Genomic DNA, 7,200 nt, shown 5'->3' with positions numbered 1-7,200 from the left:
TTCCCAGATCCTAGAAAGGTCTTCCTACACTGCAGACTTTCAGCACTGGGATGGCATCAGACACACACTGGTTAGAACTGTCTACTCTTGGAGAGGAAGAAGTAAGAATGGATGGGAAAACATTGATGAAATAATCATTAAAAGATTATAAATATCCATCAACTTTTTTTCAATGTAACAGATAAGGTTGGCAAAATACATTATAAGTTAGAAACAAAGAATACTTCAGTGGTTTGCTCTCTTTATTCCATTTTTGAGGTCTATGCTAGAAAGATTCTGATGAGAGCGAAACCATGCTATAATGAGGCTTGCCTGATATTTATGATAATCATGTCCAAGAGAGATCCAGGTTATGGTATATTGGGTATTGCATTATTGAGATTTCTTGTTGCATTGCTCTTGGCTTAGAAATATCACAAATAATTGTGACTGATATTTGCTATTTCTGCTTTTTTTTTTTAAGAAAAAAAGAACATTGATGAAAATAAAGACTCCCACCTTCAAAAAACTAAATCCGATCATTTCCTAATGTGTTTTCCAATTTAAAAATGTATGATATTATTGAATCAGTTACATTTAAGTCAGTAGTAGCACATTCACGATTCACATTATGTGTTGATGTTTTGACTTCAAGGTAATTGTTTCACAGTAGTACCTATAATTTACTCGCCCACAAAGAAAGAAAATAAATCATAAAAGTGAAAACACAAGAGGTCAGTGGAGTTGAAGGATGATTAGTTTTAAATAAATATGTTTATTGTAATGAAAGAAGTATGAATTAGATGCCCGGGAGGTGGGAATACAGGGGAAATTAGAATATTCCCAGTGGGACTAAATTTAAGTGCCTTTTCCATCTTTTTCAAGCCTCTATTTCCTTAATAACAGTCACTTATAAGATCAGATCTTCCTTCATATTTATATTTTATTTGTATTCACTTACAGCTTTGTGGAGTATAAGCATTTCAAGCACCTCATGACTACATTTAAATTTTTCATTTCTTTGTTTCTACAATTATAAATTGAAGCTTTTGGTTACTCTGAAGCAAGTGAACACCTACCAACATATTCTCATCCTGATAGCATTTCAGTTATCCTTGATAACCATCAGCATGATACATCATTTCTACATCTCTCCTGGTGTGCGCCACAGTTGAGGGTTGATTTGAAATGGGGGGAGGGGGGGGCGGAGAGGGAAGCCTGAGAAATGGTTACCGTGAATAACTGATTTGTTTGGTAGGGTGAGCAGGTTTACCTTATGCTTGGAACTTGAAGCTGATTAGTATTAAATCATGACTAAGGTGTTCACATCAACACAAGCCAAGGGAAGTTAGAGCAGAGATTGAATCATGGCCATCAGGAATCACTATGGATAATTGTTCACCCTTTCCGTCACTCTTTTTGGAGCTCATTAGCTAAGCCTCCTCTGTTACTTTAGATTTTACTCTAAAGCCATCTTTGTTCACTTCTTGGTGAGTTTTCAAAGAGACTTTTACCCTTGGACATTTGAATGAAGACAATTGTGACTAGGCAGAAAAATTCTGATAAATGCCTGCATAGAACACCCTGCCCCCACCCCCTTGCCAAATTAGACAGCAATATGGTCAGTTTCTCATCTCAAAAATAGTTTCATCCAAGATGATTGGCACTGTTGTAATCTCTCCCATGTGTTCATTTTTTGTAATATAGACAGTCTCAAACTGTGGCTGGAAGCCCTTCCCAGTGTTCTCCTGATAGGGACTATGCCTGCAGTGTAAGAAAGTTCTCTTTCATTAGCAAGTGTGGGCCCCTCCTTTCTTTGTGGCCTGAAGGATTCACATTATCAATGGGGAAAAGTGAACCCCAAATTTATATATCTCAAATATAGGGATGGCTCAAGGTTAATTGAAGGAAAGGCTAACATTTTTAAAAAGGATTAAGTAGAAAGGGTACCTGGAGCAATTTATACTCACACTTCCAAGGAAAAGAATGCAGTTAAGCAATTTCTCTCTGGAATTTCCAAAAGGTGGTCTTAAATGTCAGCAATGCTAGGGAACTGAGGCTAGTGGAAAAATGATCCTCTTAGGAACTGTATTTCAATGTAGCTCTCACCTCTAGATTTCACCTTTTAAAATTTGTCTGTAAAGTGAGTCAGTAGTATTGTATGATTTGTCAGCAGTCTGTCAAATTTGAATGTCAGCTAATTTAGGTCCAAACAAATAAAGGTGGAAATAACAGAACGATATGAAGATCAGTGTTGTTTGTCATTCCCTGAATCTTTTTCTTTCAACTTTTTCTTAGCCTACTGTTTCACACGCCCCCCAGAGATTACAATCCTATATAATAAAGAGGTAATATGCAAATTGACTGTCACTCCGCCACAAAGATAGCGGTGCCCACAGAGGAGGCAGGCTTTCCGTTCACACAAGATGGCTGCACCCACAGCGGAGGCTGAGTTCCCATAATGAGCCTTAACAAGTAATCAGCAGGGACCTGAGGTTGCACCCCGCCCCCCGTGGGGCTTGACAGGGGACCTCAGGCCATGCTCCCTGCCCAGCAGGGCTTGACAGAGGACTTGAGGCCAGGCCCCCTGACCCAGCGCCAGGCCGGGGGACCTCAGGCCGCATCCCCTGCCTGGCAGGGCTTGACAGGGGAACTCAGGCTGTGCCCCCCACCCCGGCACCAGGCCATGGGACCTGAGGCTGGGCCCCCTGCCCTGACACCAGGCTGGGGGACCTGAGGCCATGCCCCCCACCCAGCAGTGCTTGACGGAGGACCTCAAAGTGTGCCCCCTACCCCGGTACTGCGCTGGGGGACCTCAGGCTGCTCTGTCCACCCTGGAGCCAGGCCAGGGGACCTCAGGCTGCTCTGTCCACCCTGGAGCCAGGCCAGGGGACCTCAGGCTGTGCTCCCTGCCTGGTGGGGCTTGACAGGGGACCTCAGGCTGCACTCCTGCCTGGCAGGGTTTGACCAGGGACCTGAGGCTATGCCCCCCACCTGGCGGGGTTTGACAAGGGTGGGACTGGCTGGGTCTGGATCTAGCCCAATTGGGGGGGCGGCTGGGTCTGGGTCTCACATGATTTCGAGGCTCACATGGGTGGCCGGGGACTTGACTCTGGGTCCCGTGATGTGCCCCAGACTCTGACAGGAGGAAGATTTTCATATGCATTTTACTGATTTTCTTTCATCTCTGACACTTCTATTATAGAGAAAGGGCAAATTGCAATATTAAAATATATCCTCTAATTAATCCCCTTTTAATGTGCACGAATTTTGTGCACCAGGCCACTAGTAATTCTATAAACGTGAGTAAAAGGGGATTCTATCTGCCCCAAATTAAAATGTCCTTTGTAAAAGTCAATCTAGGAAACTTGAAAATCTTAGGAGATGTTAAAAGAAAATCACCATGAAGATCTTGAAATAAGTTATATTTGGTTTTGTCTGGTTTATTACTTGAGAAAGTTTTGGTGCTAAGGGCTCTTTGATAAACAAGACTAGGGATTGCTTTTGATTTGGCCAGACCATGGCTAAGGTACTCACTCTGGAACCTACTGACTGTATGGATCTGGGCATGCCATTAACCTCAGTTCCCTCCTTTATAAAATGGGATGATACCTACATGTTCGAGTTGGTGTGAGGATTCATGAGGTAATTTATATAATGTGCAATGTCTGGCATATGGTAAGCACTAATTATAATTATTTTATTACTAGAGGCCCGGTGCATGATATTCGTGCATGGGGAGGGTGTCCCTCAGCCCGGCCTGCACTCGCTCACAATCCGAGACCGCTGGCTCCTAATCGCTCACCTGCCTGCCTGATCGTCCCTAACCCCTCTGCCTGCCTGCCTGATCACCCCTAACTGCCTCTGTCTGCCAGCCTGATCGCCCCTACCTTGCCCCCCTGCCGGCCTGATTGCCCCTAAGTACCTCTGCCTTGGACCCCAGCCTAAGCCACAGTCTGGCCTCCCTCTGCAGGAGGTGACCTGGTGGATCAGGGTAAGGCGCCGTCCCCATTACCCCACTGCTGCTGCCACTGCCAGCCTGAGCCTGGGCCCTTTGCAGCTACCCATGGCTGCCTGAGCCTGGGACCTACACAGCTGGCCTGGGGCCCACAGATCCCTCCTGCCACCATGCCCAGGTGGCCCAGGGCCCACAGACCCATCTCACCACCACGCTATAGAGGCCCGGGGCCCACCGACCCTTCTCACTGCAGCACCTTGGTGGCCTGGGGTCCACAGATCCCTCCCGCCACCATGCCCCAGTGGCCCGGGGCCCACTGTTCAGTCATTTGTCCATTCGTGACAGATCCTGGCTCTTTATATATTAGGATTATAATCCAGGTATCAGCTAGTCCTGGGAGATTTAGGTAAACTTTGTTTGCATCTAATTCCATGATTCTTCAGAGTCTAAAATCCTTGCTGCTTCTGTTCTTCTCTTTAAGGGGTTCTACAACTAGTAAAATGCTCAATTCTACCCCTAACCAACCTAGATACAATGTCAGCTCCTTCACCAATTTCCAGGAAAATAATCAAATAGCACTATATAGTTTTGAATTACTACACTTTCTAAGTACTTGATAACTCCTGAGCAAGGGGTACTGCAGAGAAAGAGTAAGCCTTCCAGGTCTTGGTTGCCTCATCAGAACCTGCATTTATCCTCTGTTCTCTCTCTGTAAGTCCCATCCCTCCTTCCTCTCCCCATCTGCTCATTTAGTAGATTCCATCCCTACTGCTCTCAATCCTTGCTACATGAAGGATGCCAGGAATACTGGATTCACCTGGGGGTTAACTAGAAATGCAGATCCCTGACGTGTCCCCAGACCTACTGAATTAGAATATTTTGTTTAACAGATCCAGATCCATACTGATCATGTGCAAGTTAAACTTTAGGAAGCATCTGAGCTACGCCATCTTCTCAGGCCTCTCAGGACTCACTTCTACTGCAAGTAGCTATATCAAAGCAGGTGCTAAGAGATTTTAAAAGTCTCAACTTTCTTCCTTACTCTTCACACATTGTGTGGTGACCAAGACAATGCTGTTTCTTTCATGCCTACTTATCATCAGGCTCAAGTTGCCACTGATTTTGGTCCCATTAGCAAGAATTAATCAGTGTTGTGTACCTTAACTGGCATCAGTGTATTTTCTTCCTTCCTTCCTTCCTTCCTTCCTTCCTTCCTTCCTTCCTTCCTTCCTTCCTTCCTTCCTTCCTTCCTTCTCTCTCTCTCTCTCTCTCTCTCTCTCTCTCTCTCTCTCTCTCTCTCTCTCTCTCTTTCTATGTTTATTGAGGCACTGGTGAACTGACCTACAATTTGGAAGAGATGGTAATGTGAATACAGTACTCATCATCAAAGCAAATTGAGATACAAAGATATCTGAAATGACATTACAGTGACATGATGCTTTATTAAGTTAAGGAAATGAATTGCTCACTAACTGCTTTCTCATTTAATGATCTTTCCAAACTCTTCTCCTTTCTTGATTGAGGTTTTCAGCTCAGGAATGACTGCAGCTATCATCTTCTCTTTGAAAGGGATGATTTTGCCAATGCTTACATTCTTCTTGATGCCCTTTCCCCCCAATAGCTTTGGTGTGGAGAAATAGGGACAGTGCATTTCTTGGGACTTAACAAAGGAACATTCAACAGCTCCTTCCTTTCTGTTGAATACATCCACAAGGGAAAATATATGGACAGGGTGGCAGAGCCTGCTCCAGCTTTAGCCTTGACCACCACAATTCTGGCCAGTGAAGGTTGTCAGCTGGTCCTGAGAAAAGTCCACCTTGGCAATGCACTGAGTGATCAGGGGATGATAGTATTTCCAGCATGATTGTCAAAGACAGGAACATTGACTCCAGATGGATCCAAACCTTTTAGTTCTGCGATGAAAGTGTTGGCTCTGACATCGTCCAGGGTTGTCACCCCAGAGGTCTTATTGGTGTTGTACACTCCATGTTTCTTGGAACCTTATGATGTGATGGGATGGTGAAGTTACCTGAATTTGAAATGATGCAGATCACAGCCTCAGGGCAATGCTGGGCACAGGCAGCAGTCAAGGTGACCACAATTGTATCATTGGTGTTGAACAGGTCATCCCATGTCATGTCTGGGACTCCAGCTGGAATTACCACCAATCACAACCTTTCAGGCAGTTTGCCAGCTTCTCAGGTCTAAGGCAGCCTTTCACAGTCACTCTGGTCTCTATGTGGCTCAGATCGGTGGCCACTCCTGGTATATGAGCAATATTGTAGAGCGTCAGGCAGCTCACCAAAAGGCTATTGTTCAGGAGAAGCGAAAAGGGCTGCCCAATTCCTCCAGAGCCCTGGGCACAACTATTTTAGCATTGCTCTGACGGCCTAGGTGCTGAAGCTGTGGCAGAGAGTGGCGCCAGCTTGGCAAGGCAAGAGCAGAGAGCATGGCTGGGGCAGGTAGAACTCGGACCAGCAAGCAAAGGAGCTAGAGGTGGGCAAGTGACTACAATGATATTTCCCTGCTACACTCCACATGGTCTCACAGGCATCAGTATATTCTTGGCACAATAGTTCTAAATCACCTTGTTTTGTTTTGCTTCCACTTCTGATGGCTATGATTCTCAGTGCAGTAGCAAGATTCTGAAGGTGTGTTAACTGACTGATGAAGACAAATGGTGATGCCTCTTCAAGTATACCTTATAAAACAACTTTTAAGACGGGAACACTGAGTGACCCCTGGCTTCTTGTGAATTTACTTTGAGATATTTATGCAGTTTCACAATACATAAGTAAACTACTAGGGATCTCAAAGTAAAAGGCAGAAGTTCAATTATGCAAGCCATATTTAATGTTTACTCTTTAGACTCCTTTTAAATTCCTTATCTTGAGCCAACCCAGTTATTAGATTTTGGAAACGTATATGTAGTCTTCTTAATTGACAAATTGACAAACAAAAAGTGGTGTGCCAGTGAACAATGTTGAGAATATAAAATACCCGTGGAAGCAAAATAAGCTAAAGATGGCGTTTGAAAAAGTTGATCCAGGGGACATGATGTATAGAGAGAGTGGGTACAGGATTATCAGTATGATGGAGAAAAAACGAAAGTGGAAGACAAATAAAATTTACTTTAAAAATCTCAATAAAATTATATGTATATGTATAGTTGGCAAGTCAGAAGAAAAAATAAAAATATAAAGAAATAAAAGTTATTGATTATGACAGTTGACAATTAAGACTGAAGGACATGCTAGTAACCC

At 44.1% G+C, this 7,200-nt stretch overlaps 1 pseudogene; it reads right to left on the bottom strand.

The window, feature by feature from the left end:
* Positions 1-5,417: 5,417 nt before the first annotated feature.
* Positions 5,418-6,388, bottom strand: LOC118654744 (annotated as a pseudogene).
* Between the last annotated feature and the right edge of the window lie 812 nt (positions 6,389-7,200).

This window comes from Myotis myotis, unplaced genomic scaffold (genome assembly GCF_014108235.1).
Source record: "Myotis myotis isolate mMyoMyo1 unplaced genomic scaffold, mMyoMyo1.p scaffold_m19_p_4, whole genome shotgun sequence".
NCBI lineage: Eukaryota > Metazoa > Chordata > Mammalia > Chiroptera > Vespertilionidae > Myotis > Myotis myotis.
Note: the sequence above shows the minus strand (reverse complement) of the source record. Positions and strands in the feature narration are given on the sequence as shown.